The sequence below is a fragment of the Polypterus senegalus genome, chromosome 10 (assembly GCF_016835505.1).
Source record: "Polypterus senegalus isolate Bchr_013 chromosome 10, ASM1683550v1, whole genome shotgun sequence".
Lineage (NCBI taxonomy): Eukaryota > Metazoa > Chordata > Cladistia > Polypteriformes > Polypteridae > Polypterus > Polypterus senegalus.
The window spans coordinates 39,796,136-39,820,428 of record NC_053163.1 but is presented as its reverse complement, the minus strand read 5'-3'; the positions used below and the strand labels follow the sequence as shown (position 1 = coordinate 39,820,428).

General features: G+C 38.0%; 1 protein-coding gene across 3 annotated transcripts in view; it reads right to left on the bottom strand.

Annotated features, from left to right (window-relative positions):
- LOC120537097 (neurite extension and migration factor-like) overlaps positions 1-24,293 on the bottom strand; it is a 519,487-nt gene that overhangs the window by 138,196 nt on the left and 356,998 nt on the right. The window lies entirely within an intron of this gene.

Here is a 24,293-nt window from a genome sequence, read left to right as displayed (position 1 = left end):
ACCCTACAGAGGTTGCACAGTTAGTCCAACTTCTCCAGGATGGCACATCAATACATGTCTTTGCCAGAAGGTTTGCTGTGTCTCCCTGCACAGTCTCAAGGGCATGGAGGAGATTCTAGGAGACAAGCAGTTACTCTAGGAGAGCTGGAGAGGGCCATAGAAGGTCCATAACCCATCAGCAGGACCAGTATCTGCTCCTTTGGGCAAGGAGGAACAGGATGAGCACTGCCAGAACACTATGACCTCCAGCAGGCCACTGGTGTGAATGTCTCTGACCAAACAACCAGAAAGACTTCATGAGGGTGACCCAAGGGCCCTATGTCCTCTAATGGGCCCTGAGCTCACTGCCCAGCAGCATGCAGCTCGATTGGCATTCAGCATAGAATACCAGAATTGGCAGATGCACCACTGGTGCCCTGTGCTTTTTACAGATGAGAGCAGGTTCACCCTGAGCACGTGACAGAAATGAAAGGGTCTGGAGAAGCCATGGAGAACATTATGCTGCCTGTAACATCATTCAGCATGAGCAGTTTGGTGGTGGGTTAATGATTGTCTGGGGAGGCATATCCATGGAGGGTCACACAGACCGCTACAGGCTTGACAAAGGCACCTTGGCTGCCATTAGATATCAGGATGAAATCCTTGAACCCATTGTCAGACCCTATGCTGGTACAGTGGCTCCTGGTGCACGACAATTCCTGGCCTCATGTGGTGAGAGTATGCAGGCAGTTCCTGGAGGATGAAGGAATTGATACCATTGACTGGCCACCACACTTTCCTGACCTAAATCCAATAGAACACCTCTGGGACATTATGTTTTGGTCCATCCAATGCCACCAGGTTGCACCTCAGACTATCCAGGAGCTCAGTGATGCCCTGGTCCAGATCTGGGAGGAGATCCCCCACAACACCATCTGTCATCTCATTAGAAGCATGCACCGATGTTGTCAGGCATGTATACAAGAACACAGGGGCCATACAAAGTGCTGCGTACAATTTTGAGTTGCTGCAATTAAATTTTGGCAAAATGGACTAGCCTGCCACATAATTTTTCACTCTGATTTTTGGGCGTCTTTGAATTCAGGGCTCTGTAGGTTGATCATTTTCATTTCCATCAAACAATGTGGCATCCTTTCGTTCCTAACACATTACCCAGTCTATATCAGTATAGATATCCAGGAGGATTTCTTTTTCCCATTGAGATCTGATGTGTTTTCAAAGTGTTCTTTTGAGCAGTTTATATATATATATATATATATATATATATATATATATATATATATATATATATATATAATCTCAAATTAATGGACATGTTTTCACTGGCACCTTATGCTATAGGCTATAGAGATGAAATAATGTATCCCTAAACTTCTTTTCCATTTTCTTCAGTGGTCAATTAACCTTTACCCTTTTTTTTCCTTTATTAATTTGTTAGCAAAATGTATTTCCAGATCAGTTAACAGAAAAAAATAGCAATACAGAATATGTATTATTACAGTCGAAATTATTACTCAGTGATAAAAAGTTACCTCTGCCTGACATTAAGATAAAAAAATTACAACAATAAATGCTTAAGGATGTTGCATTTAAAAAATTAAGCTAAAATAATTTTTACCTCTAACCATGTAAGCAAAAATAGGGTACTTAAAAAATAAAATTGATAACTACTGTAATATTGCAGTAAATTCCCCAAATTTAAGATTTTGTTTTTGGTAGAAGAGACTACCAAAGGTGAAAAAGCTTAAAATATTTGACAGTTCTATTATAAATATATTGTATTAAATGGCAATATCTTTTAGTATTATGTATACTGTGTATAGATCCATTTATTATATATATTGATTTTTCAATGAATTAATAAACAATAATAAATAGAGAATAACAATGATACCTAAGGGAAGCATTCTGTATTAACAAGTCCAAATATTAAGTATACTAGGGCAGCTAAGAGTAAAAATGTATGGAAAAGGAAGAAGAAATGTAACAGAAATACTGTATTTTTAGGCCACTTACTTCTCTTGTATTCAGCCAAAATAATCTTTTATTTCCCTATTCTTATCCCACACAAAGCACAGAGAACTGCATATTAACTCAGAACTGTGACTAAATATGCCAGGTACAAGCAATTATACTTATTAATGAGAGCATAGGTCAGATCTCTAGAAAGGCAGAAGCAATAAGATTATGTAGCATATTTAGAGTCCTTAAAACAATTTAAAATGAACCAATGTAATTGATTTCAGATGTTGGTTCATTTTCATTATGACTTGCATGTTGTTTGCTTTCCAGCAGAATTCTCAAAAGAGCAGGTCTGAAATACATGTTGTATATTTTATCTTTCATGTACCTGCATAATCTGTCTATACTAAGTTTCCTTATGTGGCGAATGAAGAATATGCAAACATACCTTACCATCAGGTGGATCAGGATCATGTCTAATTTTAAACATTACATTAATTTTTCCTACTTTACATTTTTGAACTTCTTAAGCATGTCCCATCTAACACAATTCTGGGAACCTCCTGAAAAAAGCAAAACAGCCACCCCCTTAGTGGCTTCCTTTTGATTCAAGGATACACAGCCATGGTGATAGAAGTGAAATGTTTGGCAAGAAGATACCGGGGGTAAGGCATCATCGGGCTCCAGGGTAAGACTAACCTTCTAAATGTTGCCTTCTGTTTTTCATTTGCATTAATAAAAGTTCTAAAAAATACTTAAAAGTACTTCCGTTGAAGTAAGAACTCTTAAAATCACTGCCAATATGTTTATCTATAACATTACATACAACATACTGTCATGGGCATAGCTTACTATGAAAAAATCTTAGACTACCAAAGAAAGTTATTCTTAAAGGTAGTTATCAGAGAAACTAGCGTTTATTTGCTAGAGAAAACACCATATGATATTAGAATAAACACAAATAAACAATGATACAATAAATAGTAACAAGAAAGTCTACTGTTTTAAAAATAAACCAATATTTTGTGTGGTTCCAAATAAAATGCAAACTCAAAGTAGTTGCTTTGGTACAGTATTCTGTTCTTCTAAGCTGTTTACAAAATTTTCTATAACCTTTCTTTCAACTTTGGGTGCTTTTTGTTCTTTTCCTCTCCAAGTGATCCCACACAGTTTAAATTTTTTTTTGAAGTCAGCAGTGTTTCATCTCTACGCTTTGGCTTAAGGTAGGTCTTAATCATGTTTCCAGTTTGTTTGGGATTTTATCATCATAGAAATATTTTTGGAAGTAAGTAGTTTTCCCGAAGGTCCAGCATTAACAAAGGAACATCTGTTTGAATTTCTTAGCAGTCATTGTTTCATCAATTTTTGACTAAATCCCATATACCATTGACTGAAATCCACTGTCTTGACACAGCTGCTGCTGCGCTAGTCAGTGTACCTCATGTAACATTTGAGAACAGTGGCAAAGCTGTGAAGTAAAAATTTTATATTTGAACTTATTGCCCAATAAGACTTTCTGTCACTTAATGGTATCACTAGGGGGATTTGACTGCACTGGGTGACACCAAAATGACTTCCATTAAAATTACTGTGCAGTGTTTGGGGCGGAAATGATCAAATGTACACAGGCTTAAATAACAAAGAGGGACGAACTCCCTGCTCAATGCAACAATCGATTTTTTTTTTCTTTAGGAAAGCTTGAACGCCACATTTTGAGAATCCGATTTGGTATGCTGCAGCTTTCTGACTATAACATTATTATCTGTCAAAGTGGTTGCTTACCCATCTCTAAACCGTTTTTTGGACAAACTAGTATTTATGGATATCATCCAAAACACTAATGCATTTGTTAAAATGCAGCCATCTGTTTCTGCTAATCACTGTATAATTAGTCTCCATCAGGTATGCTGTTAGTAGAATTTAACAAATACAGTAGATAGATATTTGCCACTTTTGCTCATGGCCGGCTGTATGCTGGGGCAAGAGGGGGCACTGCCCCCTTAAACAAATGTCCTGCCTCCTTAAATCAAACTTTTAGAAGTTGAGAAAGAAAATAATAGATTACCCACAAACTAAATATGGACAAGATTTACTAAAGTAGCTGAAAAATCCACTGGAAGAGGCACAAATGAGATGATAGGTTTCACCTTTTGCTCACTCCTTCCCTCCGTGCTCTCTTTGTGCGCAGCTCACATAGCACTCGGCAGAGATCCCCACCTCACCTTCCCCCCAGCTAAACATCCAATCATTGTCAGTATGCAAATGAGCCGGTGTCAGGTTTCTCAGTAGGCAGGGCAGAGCAAAATGAGCTTGTCAATAGCGGGAAACTATTAAAACTACATCTATATTTGTACAGTCAATGGGGGACTAACCCATTGTTCTTCTCACAGTTTCAGTCTGGTAGCGAAGTGTTTCTTTCTCGATCCCACAAGCACCACTGTGAGCCTGTCTGCTACATAGAACCGACTGAAGGACCTGTGTCTGTCTGTCAGACCCTGACACAAAGCCCCGCTCCAGCTTTCAACTTTGCACTCAACAGTTTTCTTGTTTCATATACTGATGTAATCACAGCGATTTTAGTAAAGCTTATTCACTTTCCACCCCAGCAGCTCACAATGGGAAAGTTAATGCTGTGAGATGCATCCTTTTTTCCAAGCTTTTAAAAAGTGTGGTGCTGCTCCTGCCTGTACCAATTGCAGTAGCAATGATGCAGCTGCTGGTACATCAGAGACAGCAGCTAGCAAGTCTACTCCTGTGGCATCATCAGGCACTGCTTCTCCTGTACCTCTGCCAATAATTGTTGCCCCAAAGCAACCCGCTCAGCTACCCAGTGACTTAAATGGCAATACACCATCCCAGCCAACACTGGGTAGTTACCCCAAACGTGTATTAGGTGGTACAACATTAAGATTATTCAATCCTGCCTGGTACCGCACGACCATGGCTGGAGTACTCTGTTGTGTGAGACGCATGCTTCTGTTTCCCCTGTCGGAAATATAGCAGCACTGTTAATGAGAGGGATGTAGTTTTTACCTTAACTGGTTTTAACAACTGGAAAGCAGCACTTGATTGAGACAAGGGGCTACAGAGGCATGTGTCCAGCCACAACCATGTGCATGCTTCAACCATCTGGACTGAGCATAAAAGCAGAGAGGCCACAGGGGGACTGTGGATTCAATGTTGGTTGGTAAAACACAACTTGAAAAAAAACATTACTATGTCAAGAGTATTGGTAGTGCTATAAGGTTTCTCTGTGTAAATGAGTTGGGGCTCCATGGGACTGCAGAAACCTTGAGACATGATGCAGCGAGTAATGATGATGACATTGCTTCGGGTATTTTTCTAAAACTGATGGAATATACCTTAGAGAAGGATGAGAAGCTAGCAAGCATTGCTAAGGGTATCCCAAATAATGCAAAATACACATCTAAGGATATCCAAAATGAAATTATCCAAACACTGGCTGACATGGTGCTTGGAGAGGTCAGGAAAAATATGAAAGTGCTGATTCTGCAGGGTTTTGCCTCAAAAGTGATGGGACCAGGGATAGGTGCAATGTGGAAAATTGTCTGTGATAATACGGTTTGTCAGAAATTCCATGCCAGAGGAGCATCTTATTGGGTTGCTTGACTTGCAACAACTTGATGCAGAGTACATCACCTCTGAGATACTGTTACACCTTTCTGATGCTGGCTACAGTGCTGACAGTATACTTAGCCAGTGTTATGATGGGGCTTCTGTGATGAGGGGTTAGAGGGGGTGTACAAGCTCTGCTCCAAAGAGGCTTGACAGATATGTCCCATACATCCACTGCTACAACCACCAACTGCACTTAGTGCTTGTGCATGCCATGCAGAGTGAGCCGTGTGCAAAAAGATTTTTAGCCTATCTAGTTCACTCTACAACTTTTTCACCACCACTATGTGCTCAATAAACATGATGCACCTTGTCTAAAAAGGCTGCTTGAGATCAGATGGACAAGCCACTATGAGGTGACAAGGTGCACTGTGGACAATCAAGAACAAATCCTTAGTATCCTATCTGAGATGACAGAGGATGATGATGCTGCAGTTGACCTGTGCACGAGGCATCAGGCCTGCTATGCCAAATTAAGAGGCATCACTTCTTTGAGATTGGAAAGTTCCCAGTGCGGGTGCTTGGTGTCTTGAAACCAGCAAATGCTATTCTACAGTCTCAGTCAGTTGATCTGTGCAGTGCTTCTGAGGTTGTTAGTGCAGCACTGGACTCTTAAAAACATCCGTGAGGATGACTGTTGGGAGTGTCATCTCCTGCTGAGGATGAGTCACATCCAACAAAGAGAAGGAGAACAATGAGCAAACACCTGGGTCAAAGTGTTGTGCTCTCAACTTTGGGCCATACAGACTCTGGTGACCCTACCATTTGCCCCCATCAGTCTCTGAAAAGATCCATGCTCAACATCCTTGACAGGGCCATTTCAGAAATGGAAACTAGATTTTCACACAAGAATATTGACATGATGAGAGCCATATCTAGTCTTGCACCCAAATCTTGCATTTCTAGATCCCACCCTGTTGCACCCTCTGGCTGTGATGGCTGGCACTGTAGCAGATGTTGTAAGTCTGAAAAATGAAGTTCTTGTGGCAAAACAGATGCTGCTCAAAAATGTTCAAAGGAAACAGACCTGTCCACTGTGTGTAAACTCCTGCAGGAGTACAAGGAAGCCTTTCCTGAGTTGCATAAATTGTATGTAACAGCCCTGGTAATTGGTGTGTCTTCAGCATCGTGTGAGATTTCCTTCTCCACTTTGTCACAGGTCCTAACCCCTTATCGTCGCACCATGTTACATAAAAGAAAGAGGAATTTGGTGATCTTGGCCAATGAGAAGTCCATAACAAATAACTTGAATATGGATGAATTTGGAAGAGTTTTTGTAGAGGGAAACAGGAGACTGTTGTTGTAGAGTGGATTGACGAGAAAGGAGAGTGGAGCTATTCAGTTGCAAACAGAGAGTTCAGTTGCTTACAAAACAAACAAGCTTAAAACAAGACAAAAAGACAAAAAAAGAAGAAGAAAAAAGTTCAAATGTTCTCTTCTAAATCTGTTGTGTTCTACAAATTAGTTTGAGAATTGTAGGAAAAGACATGGTGAATTGTTTTTTTTTAATTACTATGCCAACCCTTTTTAGTTTTGTAAATATGGGCTATATTGAGAGGTCTTATTTTATTCTTACTTTATTTTGCAAATTTATTTGAGAATTAGGCCATCCAATTAAGATAAATTTTATGTGGTTGGTTGTAAAGATCTGGATGGATATTTTATTCTTTATTTTATTTTTTTAAATATATTTTTCAGTATTATTTTTCAAGACTTGGTGAATTGATTTTTTTTTATAACTTGGCCTACCCTTTTTAGTTTTGTTAATATTGGCAATAGTGAGAAGTGTTATTGTTGGGTTTGAATATATTTGATATAGGACATCCAATCAAGGTAAATGTCATGTTTTTAGTTGTTATAATCTGATGAGAAATATTTTATTTTATTTTTTGTTGTTTTATTTCTCAGTTTTCCTCCTGAGGGATTGCCACCTCATCGTGGTCAGGGGGGTTTGAAGCCTTCTTGATGGCTTCTGAACACTGTCTGGAAGTTGATAGTGTTGAGTCCACTGTGACTACTAAATCCTTCTCAAAAGGTGTACTTTCAATTTTTAGACCTCTCATTGTGTATTCAACCTAACATTTTTACTTCTAACTTGTAATACTTCATATTTACTGACATTAAACTTCATCTGCCACAAATCTGCCAAGCCTGCTATCTAGATCCCACTGTAATGATTCAAAGGATTCCAGATTATCTGCCAATCCACCTATCTTGGTATCATCTGCAAAATTAACCAGCTTGTTACCAACCTACCTGGAAAGGGGTCTCTCTTTGAACTGCCTTTCCCAAGGTTTCTTCCATTTTTTCCCTACAAGGGTTTTTTGGGAGTTTTTCCTTGTCTTCTTATAGAGTCAAGGCTGGGGGTTTGTCAAGAGGTAGGGCCCGTTAAAGCCCATTGCAGCACTTCTTGTATGATTTTGGGCTATACAAAAATAAACTGTATTGTATTGTAATGTATATTACAATCTAAATCATTTATTTATATTAAAAATAGCATTGGCCTTAACAATGACCCTTGTGAAATACCACTCTTAACATCACCCAATTCTGATAGCGTTCGTTGCAAAATAACTTTCTTCTTCCTATGTCTGAGTCAATTTGCATCCATCTAAAAACATCATCCTAAACATCCACACCTTTTAGTTTGATGCCCAACCTCTTATGTGGCACCTTATCAAATGCTTTCTGAAAGTCATGATAAATATCACATGGTCCACTTTGATTATACCCTTTTGTTGCTTCCTAATAGAATTCCAACATGTTGGTAGAACATGACCTCCCTCTTCTGAACCCAGGCTGACTGTTCAGTAAAAGTCCTGTTTTTGCCATGTGTTGCTCAATCTTATCCTTAATAACTCCTTAACTCCTTCCATTATTTTACCTGTGATACATGTTAAGCTTACTGGGCTAACTTAATTATCTTTAGGATTTATGTACAACTTAATTGGAGACCACCTGTGACAAATTGAATTGACTGCACATAGTCTTCGAAAGGCACACACTTGAGTATATAAGGTCTCACAATTCACATTGCATGTCAGGATTAAAACAAAGCCATGAAGTCCAAGGAACTCTCTGGAGACCTTTACAATTAAACTGAGGTGAGGAATAGATCAGAGCATAGATATAAAACCATTTCAAAACCTTTGAATGTCCCCAGGAGCACAGTAACCATAATAATAGTGAAATGAAAGAAGTTTGGAACCACTAGGACTCTTCCTAGTGCTGGTCGAGTATCTGTGATATGGGAGAACCAGTCCGAAGGACAACCATCTCAGCAGCACTCCATCAATTAGGTGCTTATGGTAGTGTGGCTAGCTTGAGGAAAAATATTCTCTGGTCTGATGAGAAAAGAAATTGCACTTTGCCTTCTCCAAGCACTGTGTCTGGAGAAGGCAAGACATGGCTCATCACCAGTCTAATACCATTTTTATGGTAAAGCATGGTGGTAGGGGTGCTTCTCATGGGCTCTAGAATGCACCCGTCCTCAGACTGGGGCAACAATTTACCTTTCACAATGACCCAAAGTATACAATAGAGACAACACTCAAGTGGCTTTGGGGACAATTCTGACTGTACTTGGGTGACCCAGCTGATGCCCATACTTAAACTCCATACAATATACTGTATATGGATAGAACTGAAGATGGGGGTTTACAGATGTTCTTCATCTAATGTGAGAGAGCTTGAGGCATTCTGCTAGAAAGAATGAGATAGACTGCCCAAATCCAGTTGGTTATGTTTCTACAAGCTTTCCACAAGCAAATGCAAAGATATATCTGCTGACAACCTTCACTAAACGTATCGATTAGCACATTAATAGCGATTAATACACCTATAATTCTATAAATTGTTTCCAATATCATGACTGTCCATTTTGTTTTTTGAGTTCTTCAGAAAGCCTGTTAGAATAGACTGAAATAATAATGTCCCTTTCTACTCATTTTCCACTGTTTACGTTGTAAATGACACAGGTTTTTTAACCTTTTTTGACATTTAGCAAGTGGCTAATCACAACACTTTTTCATTCTGGAGCACCAAATGTGAATCTAAACTCATGTAGGAAACATGAATAATTAGAATCATAAAGCACTTTTCCACCACAGGCACTTTTTTCAGGAACCAGGAACTTTTAAAAACTCAGGAATTTTTGTACCATTCCCATCACAGGCATTTGGGCTATGTGAAGTTCCTGGCAGGTGGTTCCTGGTACCTTTTTTATAGCTCATACTACAGGCTACATACTTTTCATTCAACAAGGAACCATGTGGGTGGGGCATGGGTGATGGGTTCTGCTGATTGGTTTACCAAAACTATTGGTGCCATCTCACAAATCTGTTAATAGTTTGGTATTGAGGGAGAGTTCTCTTCATAGCTGGCTTCCTAGTGCTATGTACCACATCAAAGCAGAAATCGCTCCCAAAAATTTGTGATTGTTTCGAAGCAATAAGTTGCGGGGGTTGCCTGTTAACTCCCAATCTCTCTGCACATTTTACACAGAATCACTCTTCACAGCCTCCTCCCTGCTGTACCATGCAATGCACCTCATCAAAGCAATAATCTCCACTGTGACGTTGCAATCGGTTTAAAGGAAAAAGGTGTGGCTATCCCCTGTGAACTTTTGAACACGTCTCACTTTACACCATATCATTCTTATTTGTGTGTCACATACTGTCAGTCCTCAACAATCATGTGTTTAAGTTTTTTGACTTCAAGCATTTGGGCAATTTAATTTTTAAGCACTTTTTAACTTTTACATTGACAACCTTGCACATTTGTGGGGTTCGCAACTATATCCCAAAAAAAAACAAAAAAACATAGAGGCGCAATGCATACGTGTTTTGGGAGCGACTAATATCCTACTAGGCACTTCACCGATCTTGTTCACTCTACTCATGTAAGGAGCTCCCAGTGTAATTGTTGCATATTTTCATTGTTTTGCTTAAAATATCACTAGATAGATAGATAGATAGATAGATAGATAGATAGATAGATAGATAGATAGATAGATAGATAGATAGATAGATAGATAGATAGATAGATATAGTGTTGCAATTGTACCTCTAAAGCACAGTGCAAATCCTTCACACGCTAAGTCAATGCGTCCAAAGTTAGTACGAATTCTACTGAATGACTACCAAGAAAATTTATTATTGCATGCTACAAACACAGTACAGGAACTCATTGGTTCCTGAAAACAAAGCTGCTGTGTTGGGAAAACACTGTTTGAGACAGTTTTGCTTACCACTACTGAGATAATAAAAGTCAATTCAACTATACCTCTTGTGTAGGTGGACTGTTATCCAACAATGATTTCAAAACCCATATAGTTATTTGGATCCCCTGAATAATATTCTGGGTTGGGAATCTAAGTTTCACTAATTTGTTCTGATGGAAAGGGTGCTAAAAAAACTTCAAGATGTTGCTACAGAACCCTGACCTCCATGACAAGCTGCTAAACCATGAACATGTGTTCATTTAGATTCGCCTGAAATTATTCTGTATGTTTTCATTTTTGGGGTGTTTGGGTTTAAGAGTCTCATTTATGCATCACTAGTCTTTATGATGTAATTTTTAGATCATTTAATCCAAACAAATTAACCTTTGTGAAGCATAATATGCCAAGATATATGTCTTCAACTTATATTGACTTTGAAGTAAGTATGGCTTCTTTGATTTGTGCTGGTAGATTATTTCACAATTTAGAAGCATAGTTTAAGTGTGTACCATTATCTGTTTAGCTTTTTTGAATGTTTTAAGTAAATTCTTTGTGACGTAATACATCAATATTGTATGCAGGTAGAGGTGTAGAACTATGTTGTATAATGTTTAAATCCATGTAAAAATTTACATATATTCAAAAATAAGAAGAATAATGTAAGCACTAGGTTAACATTACCTATTTTTTAAGTCAAAGATAGGCTCCTGACAGCTACATTCTAGATACAGACAAATATGGAAGAAGTCATAATTTCAGTAGTTTAGTTTTCAAATGGTTAAGCACAAATTAAGCTTTCAATGGTAATTATAAATTAATCTTTTGAAACAAAAATGACAATTAATATTATTCAAAATGTAAAATAAAAACTTTCTGCATCATAAAAGCAACTTCTATTAGGAGACTATTAGATTTAATTCAGTAATATAATTTTAGGCTATTTTATTTTTGTACATAGTCAGATCAGGTCAGGTTGGGGAGCATGCACTGGTACAGCGCGTTGCTACACCCAACACATGATGAAACAGCTTGGGATCCCGGTTGGCAATCCACCAGTCAAACATGTGGTCCAGTCCCACCATCAGGAAATGACCCTCTATCTGCCTCAGTCAGGTCTTACTTGGGCATCTCCTTGGCCTGGTCCAGCCACTCGGGTCCTCAACAATGAGGAACCTGTGAACTGGATCACCCCGGGAATCGCATCACATGGCCATAATGCCATAACTGATGTTCCCTCACAATGCAGGTAATGTACCTCATTTGGGACTCTGTGAGCAACCACTCGTTCAACACAAAGTCAAACCAGCGATACCCAAGGATTCTCCAAAGAGACACAGTACTGAAGGAGTCCAGTCTTCATCTAAGGTCACTTGATAACATTCATGTCTCGCAACCATATGCCAAAACAGGAAGCACCAAGACTGTAAAGACTTGGACCTTCGTCCTTCTGCAAAGATATTGGTAGTGCCACATACCCCTTTCCAGCAATCTCATGACCCCAATGCTCTTCCAATTCATCTACTGACTTTATAGGAAGAGTCATCAAAGACTGCTGAGGTAAGTGAACCTCTTGACAAGGTTGGCATTCTCTTCGCAGACAGATACACTGCTGATGGCCCAAGAGGTCATTAAAGGCCTGGATTTTGGTTTTTAGTACACTCGCAAGCCCAGACACTCAGGCTCCTCTCTAAGTCTCTCAAGAGCCTCCATTGACCCAGCGATGATCACAACATCACCAGCAAAGTCAAGATCAGTGACTCATTCTTCATCAACAGATGCCCCACAGCTGCTGGACCCAGACACCTAGTCCATGCAACCACTGAAAAGAGTAGCAGCAAGAACACACCCGTGACAAACTCTAGAACCAACCGGGAAAATGCAGACGTTCTGCCTCAACTCTGCATAGCATTCATAGTACCAGAGTATAGACCAGCCTCCTCTGGAGGGATCCCGCAGAGTCTCAAGATGTCCCACAGGGTAACCTGATCAACTGAGTCGAAAAAGGCTACAAAGAAACTCTGCCAATATTCACATCTGCACTCCATGAAAACTCTCAGTGTCAGGATACGGTCGATGGTAGACTTCTTAGGGGTCAAACCAGTCTGCTCTGGTTGCTGGGAGTTGAACAAGTCATCACGGATCATATTGTGTAGTGATCAGAAAAATTTAATTAAATCCATTCTTATTTAGCCATTATACACATTTGCAAATATAGATTTAAAAAAAATCAAATACATTTTATTTTATTTAGCACCATTTACATAGTATTACATCACACAGTGCTTTTATGCAGCAAAACTACATTCAGCTTCTAAAAACAGAAAACTGCTTGCGTGGCACAAAATCACAATACAACACTAAAAAGTAATGTGTACGTCTGCAGACTTTCATTTAAAATTACATTTTAAAAGCTCCCAATAGTACTAATTTAAGTAAATTTTGCTCATTACTTTGATACAGTACAATGCCACTTGGGCACCTCTTATATTCATTGGTAGTTTATTACAGAGTTTAATTAAATAAAAATGAAATAATAATTAAATAAAAAGTGGCACTGTGGAGCAGCTTATGTGCATTATTTACATTCTCATCTGTATGGATTTTCTCAACTTGCCTTTTACAAGACTCTTTGATAACTCTAAATTGGCCCTGAGTGTAGGTGTGTTCGTAGAAATGCCCATGCCAGACCATGCTACACAGCCAGGGTTAGTCACTGATTCTACCTGATGCTGCCAGCTTGGCATCTAGGGCCCTATTAACCTATACTAGAATAGGAAGATATAGAAAATAAATGAATCCAATATAATAATTAACAAAATACATAATCAATAGCTTAAGCATCATGTTTTCCATTTTATTTTGCAGTGTATTCCAATTTATATACTTCCTAATTAAATTTGACTTTATCTTAGCTAGGGGTCTGTCTGTTTGACCATTTACACACTGGAATTTCAATGACCAAGGAAAAAGTGTAATATGGTTTTATGCTGTGGTGTATATGCATTGCTTACTCTGACCTAAGTAAGAAACAAGAACCTGATCTAAAGCCATCCGACAATTAATTAACTAAACCTCTTTACATAGTGCATTGAAGTAAGAGATGACATTAAGGGCAGATTATAAACTAATCCTAAATAGGACTGCCAGTCTATAGCCGGCAACACTCACACCTTCATTCACACATACCTGGCCAACTTAATAGTGGGATGTCATCATGGAGAACCTGGAGAAAAATACATATGCTTTGTACAGTAAATTATCTAGCCTGAAACTGAAACCAGGCTACCTGGGATCTTAAGTCATACACCTCAAAGATACTTTTGGAGCTTTACTGCAAAAATCAGCCATAAAGTACCACTTATGGTCAAATGTCTTTTATTACTATCACATCATGTAAATTACCTGAGAGATTAATTAATATCCTATGCAGAGCTGGGTTTGGGCCACACATTTGATGCTGCTAAAATACTGTATGCCCCAGACTCTTATGACCCTGAAATGGATAATAAATTATCACTTTTATTATTGCAGTGTCTTTTACTATGAATGCCAGTTTCACTGTAGCTAAGGAAGCAGATATCTCTTTAAATTTTTATGATTGATAAAAGAATATTTTACATTATTGAAAAACTGAATATAGTCAGATAAACAATCCTTTATTTTTTTAAACAAAAGAACATTTAACAATACATTTGAAAAGATTTACAAACAGCTCATCTTAAGCAAGCTTTTATTTTATTTGTTACCCAATAGCTAAATTCCAAGTTGTGAGCGTCATCTAACATTATCTACAGATATTTAAAAGAATTCATCATTCTCAAGTGCAATAAATTTCTGGCAATAAAGACCTCATTTACTTTAAACACAGAAGAATCTTTTTTTCTTCCATTTTGATCTCCCTCTCCAATAATATCATCTCTCCAGACATTCTTCGTCTGCACACTGATTATGAATGTTTCCATGAGAAAAAAAACGAGAGCAGACAGAGGATTAGTATTGAGTGACATGCACTCTTGTATCATGGGAAATCACCTGGTAATCTACTGTGCACAATTTCATTTATTATAATTATATCTACTTCTGGAATGACAAGAAAGGATTCCCAATTGATTCAAATATCACAGAATAACATCAGATCAAAAATGCTATCTGCTTTAATATCACTGAGTGTAGAAACTTGGTTTAACCATATAGTGAGAGGCATGTAAAATTCTTGTCAATTGTTTTATAATGTTACATATTCATATTACATTTAAACATTTATATATGTTTTAGTTCAAGGACAGCAAAACTAAATACATGAAGTCACTTGACATTTTAGAACAGAACAGAATAGACTGACTTTTATTGTCATTACACAAAAGTACAACAAAATGTTAGTGTGTCCCCTGAATACACACAATGTAATAAAACAAAATCTCCAACAGATTCAACATATGCTCTGAATTTTAAAGCTACACACATGCATTAATATAAACCAATAAAACATTGCGTGCCTCTGTATATATACATATATATATATATATATACATATATACATATATATACACATATATATATATATACATATATATACATACATATACACATATACATATACATATACATATATATATACATATACATATACACATATATATATATATACATATATATATATACATATATATATACATATATATATATATACATATATATATATATATATATATATATATATATACATATATATATATATATATATATATATATATATATATATATATATATATATATATATATATATATATATATATATACATATATATATATATGTACACATATACACAAGGTGAAATAATATAAACAGTAAATAGTACAGTAGTTCCATTTTACAGAAATTGCAAAGAGTCTCTAAGATATTGCACTTTTGTCCCATTGATGCCATTGGTGACAGTGAAAAACATAAGATCAAAACCTTGGACTTAGATGCAGTGAACAGTTATTTAAGAAAATTTACTTCTCTGATAGTGCTCGGGTAGAAGCTTTTCAACAGTCTGGAAGTGTGGATCTTAATAGAACTATAACATAGTTCTATTACAGTACTATAACAATCTGACATAACACAGATTGTCCAGCTCCACCAGCAAATGTTTTTAAAGAATATCCTGAAAGAGATTATATAATTATCCCTGAGCGTAGAGCAAACACAATGGATGTAAGGTTATTTTTAGAAAGAAGGTGTTTCTAAGTTAAAAGTATTCAACACAAGTATCATGACGTTGGCAGCTCCTGATGGTGTACTAGGGATGACAGAGATATAGATGTGTAACAGCAAAACTTTCTGATGAAAATTTGGTACTTTACAGTATAATTCGCCAATAAAAAATTCGCACTCAGGAATTATTTCTACTTGAAGACATAAACCTGAAGATCTTTATACCTTTATTGTGCAAACAGTCACAATTGCAAAAAACTGGACACTTTTTATTTCTGCAAACATCTAAATAAACTCATTGTCAAAATTTCAATCTGTTCTTACACTACCATGATGGGAGGACGGTTGCTGAAACTTTTTGGAATCTATTTATAAAATACAGAAATACTTTGTATCACACCAGGGAAGGTTTTAGAAAATTGCATGGTCCTCTTCGGTTACAATGATTTCCTTTACTGCCAAATATCACCAGGACCACAAACTAAGAAAAAAATGAATATGACACACAACCTTTGCTCAATTGCATTTGAAATTAGATCTGAGTTTAGTGTTACAAGGACATGAAAAACAACTAAACACCTCAAAAGTAAAGTGTCAATTCAGAAATCATAAATGTATATCTCAGGATTTTCTATATACCCGTCGAGGCTTCTGTTACACAATCAAGCCTGAAGTAACACAATCACCATGGTTTAAAATACTGTAAAGCCAAATTTTGGTCTTTAGTGTAAGAAAGCCCTCCACAAAGTATACTGTGAGTAAAACTCTAATTAACAGATGAGCTAAAATAACAAAAAAATGAGTGCTGTCTGTCACAGTTCCACACATTATTAGAAATTACTTTATCGATTTCTTAATAACAAACTGAATAACATACAATAACAGATTGAGCTATCAGTTCCAGATCTAATACTACTGGATTACTGTTACTCCTTCACAAATGAAATGACAGAGGAGGAAATTTAATGACTTATAACTACAACATATTCATATAAAGCATTTTTCAAATCCAAAAATGTAATATAAATTATGGGGGAGCAATAAGTGCATCAAGCTTGCATGGCTGGCTGATAGTTAAGTTGTTCAAATATCTCATTCAGGTACTTTTTAAAAGTTGTTAAGGTATCTATTTTAGCTACACAATTAAGTAATTTATTCAAAATTATTCAAAATTTCCATATGCTGCAAAAGGTCTGAGAAAGAAAAAAGACTCTGACGGAGAGGTGCGAAGGGATATAGGTGGTCCGGATTTACGAGTTTTTTCGTTGGCTCTGGTAATTCTAGTGTTAATCCTGCAAAGACATTATAAACAATATACATATCCAATTGTCCAGAAACATTTTAGGTTGGGCTTCAAAAACCATGCAACACTGATTTAGGAAACCCCTACACTCATTATTATGGTCTCCCATAAAATGAATGAGATGCAGGATCGGATGCTTATGATGGCGGCTGTAACTCTGAGTTTGAGCTGGATAACACGAGGCATAGACCGTTATTGTTAACTGATTCATTGCCCCTGGCAGTTGTTGCACAGATGCCTGCAACTCTCCTACTTGTTTCTTTCTTTTATCCCATCTGCTGCTTAATTCGAGGTCATGAACCCAGAGACCATGCTCCTAGAAACATGGGACATGCCCCTGAGAACTGTACACAAAAATGGCTTCCATAACAGGAAAAAGCTATTAAGACTTCAAATTTCAGTCCCAATAATGACACTGACCAGCGGTTTAGGTACATTTGGAAGTGACACTTTGACCCAGAGTGGCCAGCGTGTTCCTAGGTGTTCGAGTTTGGGGGGAGATTTTGGATGACGGTTGATATCTGAGTCAAATGACACTAACAAATTAGCAGATATAGTCGCTAGCAAATACCTCATCAACTTTTTCCCCAATGCTTTCGTCCGACAGGTTCGCAGGCTATCCTGGCATATACACTAGACAACCTGAAGTGACACCGGGATGCACTGAGGGAAACTGGAGCTCCACCCAAACCCAGCCACTGCAAGGCAAAGCCAGCTGTCCTGATCAGTTCCTGTTTCAGGAAGCCCAAGGGCTGCAGATGGGTCAGAGGAGATATGTGTTGTGCCTGGGATAGTTACAACCCTTTGGTGTTACTGTTTTCAGATCTGGTGTTAATTAAAAGACACAAAATAACCGCAATAATTGATTTCAGCAGTAACATTTCTATTGCTGTTCACCAGTTTGTACTTCTGCAAAAATGCACTTTCAGGAAGACCAGTCTAACTTGTATTCAAAGGAAAAGTCAGTGGTACAGGTCTGACAACCATGGTATCACTTTTCAAAGGGAAAACAGAGTGATGATTGTGGCCATGATGTTGAGTCCTCCATATCTGATTAAATTAGGGTGGGACTGGTCCAGGAGAAATATTGGATGAGCACAACACCCACCTGGTAATCTAATGGGCCTGGCAGTGGATTATAAACCTACACTGAATGTTGTTTCCACAGAGCCACCTTAAATTCCTTCACAACTCCTCATCAGTGTCTTTGCTTTGCAAATGTGTCAATCAGAACTGGCAGCAAACAGCCTGGCATCCCACCCCCCACCGACCCAGCTGAATTACTCCCAGCTAAAGGCTCTTTATCTTGGTGTGAGGTGCCTGGAGTTGTATATGGTAAATAATATATTGTTATTTGGAATACATGCATTTCATATATGTTCCGTGTATAGTGACAGGAAATGTGAGGCAAGAAATGTTGAACACATAACGAAAAGTTAACAGTTTTTGCATGTTATATAGTACTAGTGACAAAATGTTGACATGAAGTGTATAATGTGTGAAGACTGAAGTCCAAATATCAAATAAACACTTTCACAAAATGTACAAGTAAAACAAAACATGTGCAATTTTGTTCAAAAATATAACCTAAGAAAAAGAAATTGGGTTATAGGACGAGGCTGACACATCCGCTTGGCTGGTGCAGAGGTGAGACCAGCTGTCTCATAATCGAGAGGTTGCGGGTTTGATTCCAGGTCCTACCTGCATTTACTGCTTTGAATAATGAGCTACTCTTAGTGTTACTATTATAGAATAAAAACATACATTTGAGTGAGTTTGTAACAGCAAGTGTAAATTTATGGTACTTGTAAAGGTTAGGTTTTTTATTTTATTATTCAGTTTTATTCCATCAATCATGTTCACACTCCCCCAGATCTTACACTGTCAGTTTTCAAATAAAGATGTGCTATAACAGAGATGAACTGATATAAGGGTTCTATATTGAAGAAAGAGAACAGAAGCTCTCCCCACAAGAAACGTCCACTCACACATAAGAACAACGCAGCTGCACCAGGCATAAAGGTGAAAGATGGCACCATTTGGATGCAGCAAGAGGTCGGGCATTATCCTGCCAGTAAATTTGACACACACAGATCCTTCAACGAAACTGCAGGGCCTACAGAGTTTGCCAAGGTATCATGCAAAGTTCTGTTTGCGATTATGTTTTGATGGTCTTTATATGAAAAACATTTATATGTTACTTATATAATAGTCACATCGAATGTTGTTTATCTACATTTATTTATTTATTTATCTTCCTACAGCATAAAGTCACAAGTAGACTGCAGAGCTTCCTGTGCTTGATCGACTATGGCATGCTGACAAAGTACATGTGCAATGCCACTCCTTATTTAGGAAAAGATCACAGTTTCACAGTTGTCCCACGGGAGAAAGACTTTCTGAGACTGTGGTCATAAAGCTTATGGAGCTGTTTTTGGACAAAGGCAGAATCATAACAACAGCAACTTCTTCACCTCTTTTTGGGCACATACACTGTTAGCATGGCTCTGCCAGATCAAAACACTAGTATGGAGAATTGCTTGGGTACTGAAGTGACTTTAGCTGCAAATGGAAGCTGCTGTTCCTTTCCTAAATAAGGAGTGGCATTGCATATGCACTTTGTCAGCATGACCATGTCGACTGAAGGTTGAGGAGAATGAGTCACTCTCCACAAACCTATTAGAATATAGGAGATAGATTTAGTCAAATTTGTCCCATTCAAAAAGAGAGTATGGAGTGTGCGACAGAATCTCAGGCCCATATCTATAACTGGGGCGCAACAATCTATGAGGTCCAATCCTAGAGATAGTGTCATGGTTCTCCTCCCTACCACTAATTCTGAATTATTGGTTCACTGGCAAGGACCTTACAAGATCAAAGAGAGAGAAGGCTTGGTAGATTCTGTGCTGAAACAACCAAATTGTTGACCAGCAAAGCAGATCTACTATGTCAATCTGCTGAAGTTGTAAGAGGACAGGGAGCCCAATCCCAACTCTGGCAAGCCCCATTCTCTCTTTGCTTTCCAGCAACCACTCAGTTTCAGCCCTAGTTTGACTAAACCCCAATTACGGGAGCTGGTAGCAGCCATCCTGCTTGTCCAACAAGTAGTGGATGAGAAGCCCCTTTTGAATTTTTGTGCTTTCGGACAGCATAATTACTGAACCCAGGGTTATTGTCTGACAGTGTACATGCTGACTCCCAGAAGCAAAAAGAATAGATTGGAGCTTGAGATCAAATGGATGGTAGAACTAGGAGTGATCAAGGAAAGTTTTAGTCCCTGGTCTAGCCCCATTGTGTTTGTTGTTTTGCAATGACTTCCGCCAGCTTAACACTAGAATTACAATGCCTACTAAAAAAACTCGTAATCCCGGCCCACCTTAAATCCCTTCGTACCTCTCTGTCAGCATCTTTTGTTATAAATGTGCCGATCAGCAAAAGCAGCAAGCAGCCTGCTATCCCATCCCCCACCAACGCAAAAGGGCAGAAAGTTCTCTCAGCTCAAGTCTGTTTACCTGCATATGAGTTGCCTGGAGTTGTAGAGGGTAAATAATATATTGTTATTTGGAATACATGCATTTCATGTGTGTTCTGTGTCTACAACAAGCTATGTAAACACATTGTTAAAACAGAAACGTTTTTCATGTTTTAGTAATAATTGACAAAATGTAGCCTTGAAGTGTACAATGTGTGAAGACTGAAGTCCAAATATCAAATAAACACTTTCACAAATGGTACAAGTGTAACCTGGTTCAGGTTTTCAAAAGGAATATATAACTGCAAGTTTGTGTAAATAAAGTTTTTTGAGTGAAATGGGGTACCAGTTGTGGGGGTTGGGTAAAGTTTAGTATATATATAAGTGTCGCCTGATTGGGTGGGGGAGTCGAAGAAAGAGAGTCATAGTTGAGGCAGCACGCCAAAACTGGATGGAAAGAAAAGAACAAGAAAGAGAGGCGCTGTTGAGGTAAAACGCCAAAACAAGACGTAAAGAAAAAAGGAGGAACGGATAAAACATAAAAGAGGCTGGTTGATAAAGGGAAAGACGGCAGGACGCAAGTGCAGAAATGGCGATCAGCAAGTAAAGAGAGTGTTTGAGAAAGAGGGAGATGAGAGGCCTAAAGGAGGTACCCGAGTATAAAGTGGAATAAATAAAACAAGGTTGGTGTATTTTTTTTTGTTTGTTTTAAAGCGGCTTGAGTAAACTTTCAAGTGAAAGGGCCAGTTTCTGTTTTGGTTTGTTCGGCCACTACACACCCGAGCTATGTTTGGGGCCCCCAACGGAGTGAGTAATATTTACTGACTGTGTAAATAAGTCCAGGTGAGCTCACCAGTAGTTTCGGACCCATGATATTTGTATAGTTATAAATAATTTAGTGTTTGTGTTTTATGTATAGTGTATATACTTGTAAATATCTCAAGTATGGAAAACTGTTAATGTTTCACTTAAGAGAGTTTTGTTGTAGTAATATCTGAGTAACAGTGATTTGATTATGTATTAAAGGGCTGAAGGTGGGCTATAGTGAACCTGCCAACAAAAGAGGTGGTGACACCATTATAAAGAGATCAGAAGATAGATCCTTTATCGGTATGCAAGGGGGTTACACAAGTATAACAAAACAAGTCCACACATGTAGATGAACTCCTCAAGCAACTCAGAAAGGTCCGGTGTCTGACCACGTTTGACATGATAAAAGGGTACTGGCAAATTCCTTTAACAAAGTCCACCAAGGAGAGACCGAGTTTAGCACCCTCAGTGGACACCTATTTCTTTCCATTTGGATTGCATGGGGTGCCAGCCAACGTCCAGAGTCTGATAGATAAACTGCTAGGGTCCCGCAATACATACAGTGTCATCTACAGGGATGACATTATTATCTATTTTGGCACCTGGGAGAAAACATAAAGCACGTCTATGCTGTGCTACTAACACTGTGCAAGTCCAGTCTTCAGGAAAATCTGAAAAAATGTATAATCTAGAAAAAGATCAGGAGCTTTATTCTATATTTCATTTACAAGAGGCTTAAGGGCTAACTTTTTCTCAATTACATACTGTACATGACAACACGGTAAGCCCCTAATCCTTTTGCCCATTATATATAATAAAGCACCTTATTAATGTTGCACCATTAAATGAATGTGCGCTGAAGCCCAAATAAACTACTTCCACACCCCTCTGCTCTTTGATTTTAAATACATGTAAGACCATACGCAACAATCATAGAATGGGCTAAGACTCTGATACCTGCAAATACTAGGAACACCTCTGGATTGATGGTGTCAGTTTAAACTAAGCATCCCCCACAAACTACTTTATTACAATACACACCTACAGTCTTTGAAAGGGGAACCCCACCCCATACCCCCAAAATCATTTAAAATTACATGTGCATCTGCTTAGTTTGAACAGAGATACTCCACTCACCCACTCTTTAAAACTCTTTTCATCGATGGTAAACGTGGGTTGGTACTAGTCAATTTTTTGCTTTAATTACTGGCACTCTTAAATATATAACTGCATTGTTTTCTAATGTACCAGCTCTCCTCATGGTTATTTATTTGGCTATGTCTACCTCCAGCCACCAGATGCAGCACTGCAAACTACAAAGGGGACTCCCCAATAATCAGCCCAATCCCTTCAAAACTCCCCCACACCCATTCTTCAATTGTAGAGCTTAAATCACACAATACCTCAATGCTGGTATTACATTGTGGTGCTTGAATTTCTAATGTGTAAGTCGCAGAAATTTGTGTTGTAACACTCAAAGCTACTGCTCCACACTTCACATTAATACATCAGTGTAATACATAGGATATTAGCACATATGTACTATATATCCATTTAAAGTCCTAGGCCCAAAGCCTTAATGGATAAGCTCAGTGTTTTTCAAGTCTGTTATTTATTCACAAACATGGTATACATTATACATTAATTTGCTACATAAAATTGTCCTAAAGCAAAGCATTCCTTATACGTTTTAAAAACACCTTGTCTATTCTTGCAGCTTACAATAGGGGTAATAGGGACTCGGGTCCATAGCTAAATGAAAAAGCCTTAAAACTTACTAGATACATAAACTTTGAAGCAGAGAAGATTTCTATTTAAGAAAACATGTTTTCCACATTTATGAGGTATCCTTGCGATAACAAAAGGACATTAGAAATAATTATTTTAGCGCAGATTCTTGGAACTATTTTTCTCAAGGTAAGAATACACTTCCTGCTTGCTCATCTGCCCACATCCGCCATCATGAGTGCAGTTATGACAGTCCGACTAGCCCCCACCTCCTCACCACCCATTTGCCAAGCTATACTACGGTTTCTGTCCTACTTTTGCTTCTGCAATTCTTTTTCCTCAAGTGGTTATGTTCTGCCACGGCTTGAAACAAAACAGATAAAGGAGCGATTATTTTTTCCTAAATGGTTTTAGTTTACATAGCCTAAAATGCAAGAATAATGCCAATAGGCAGCATGATGAAAGGATCACATATTAGTTTCATTGTACTTTTTACTAATAACAATAAATCTGAACTGATTACACTGTACTGTGTTTTTAATAAAAGTCTTAGATTTTTGAAAGTGAAGTCATGTAAAACTAATATTGCAGTGCAAGGATGACCAAGGCACCAACAGCACAGAGTTCCACCAGTAATTTGGTTCCACTTCAAGCTAAATCCATTACATTTGTTCAGTTCTTATTGCATGTTACAGGCCTGATCGATCGATAGATAGATACTTTATTAATCCCAAGGGGAAATTCACATAATCCAGCAGCAGCATACTCCAGACAATAACTTTAAATAATGTTAAAGTTTACCACCCCAAGTGGAACTGAAGAGTCACATAGTGTGGGGGAGGAATGATCTCCTCAATCTGTCAGTGGAGCAGGACAGTGACAAAAGTCTGTCGCTGAAGCTGCTCCTCTGTCTGGAGATGATCCTGTTGCAGTGTAGTGGATGCAGTGGATTCTCCATGATTGA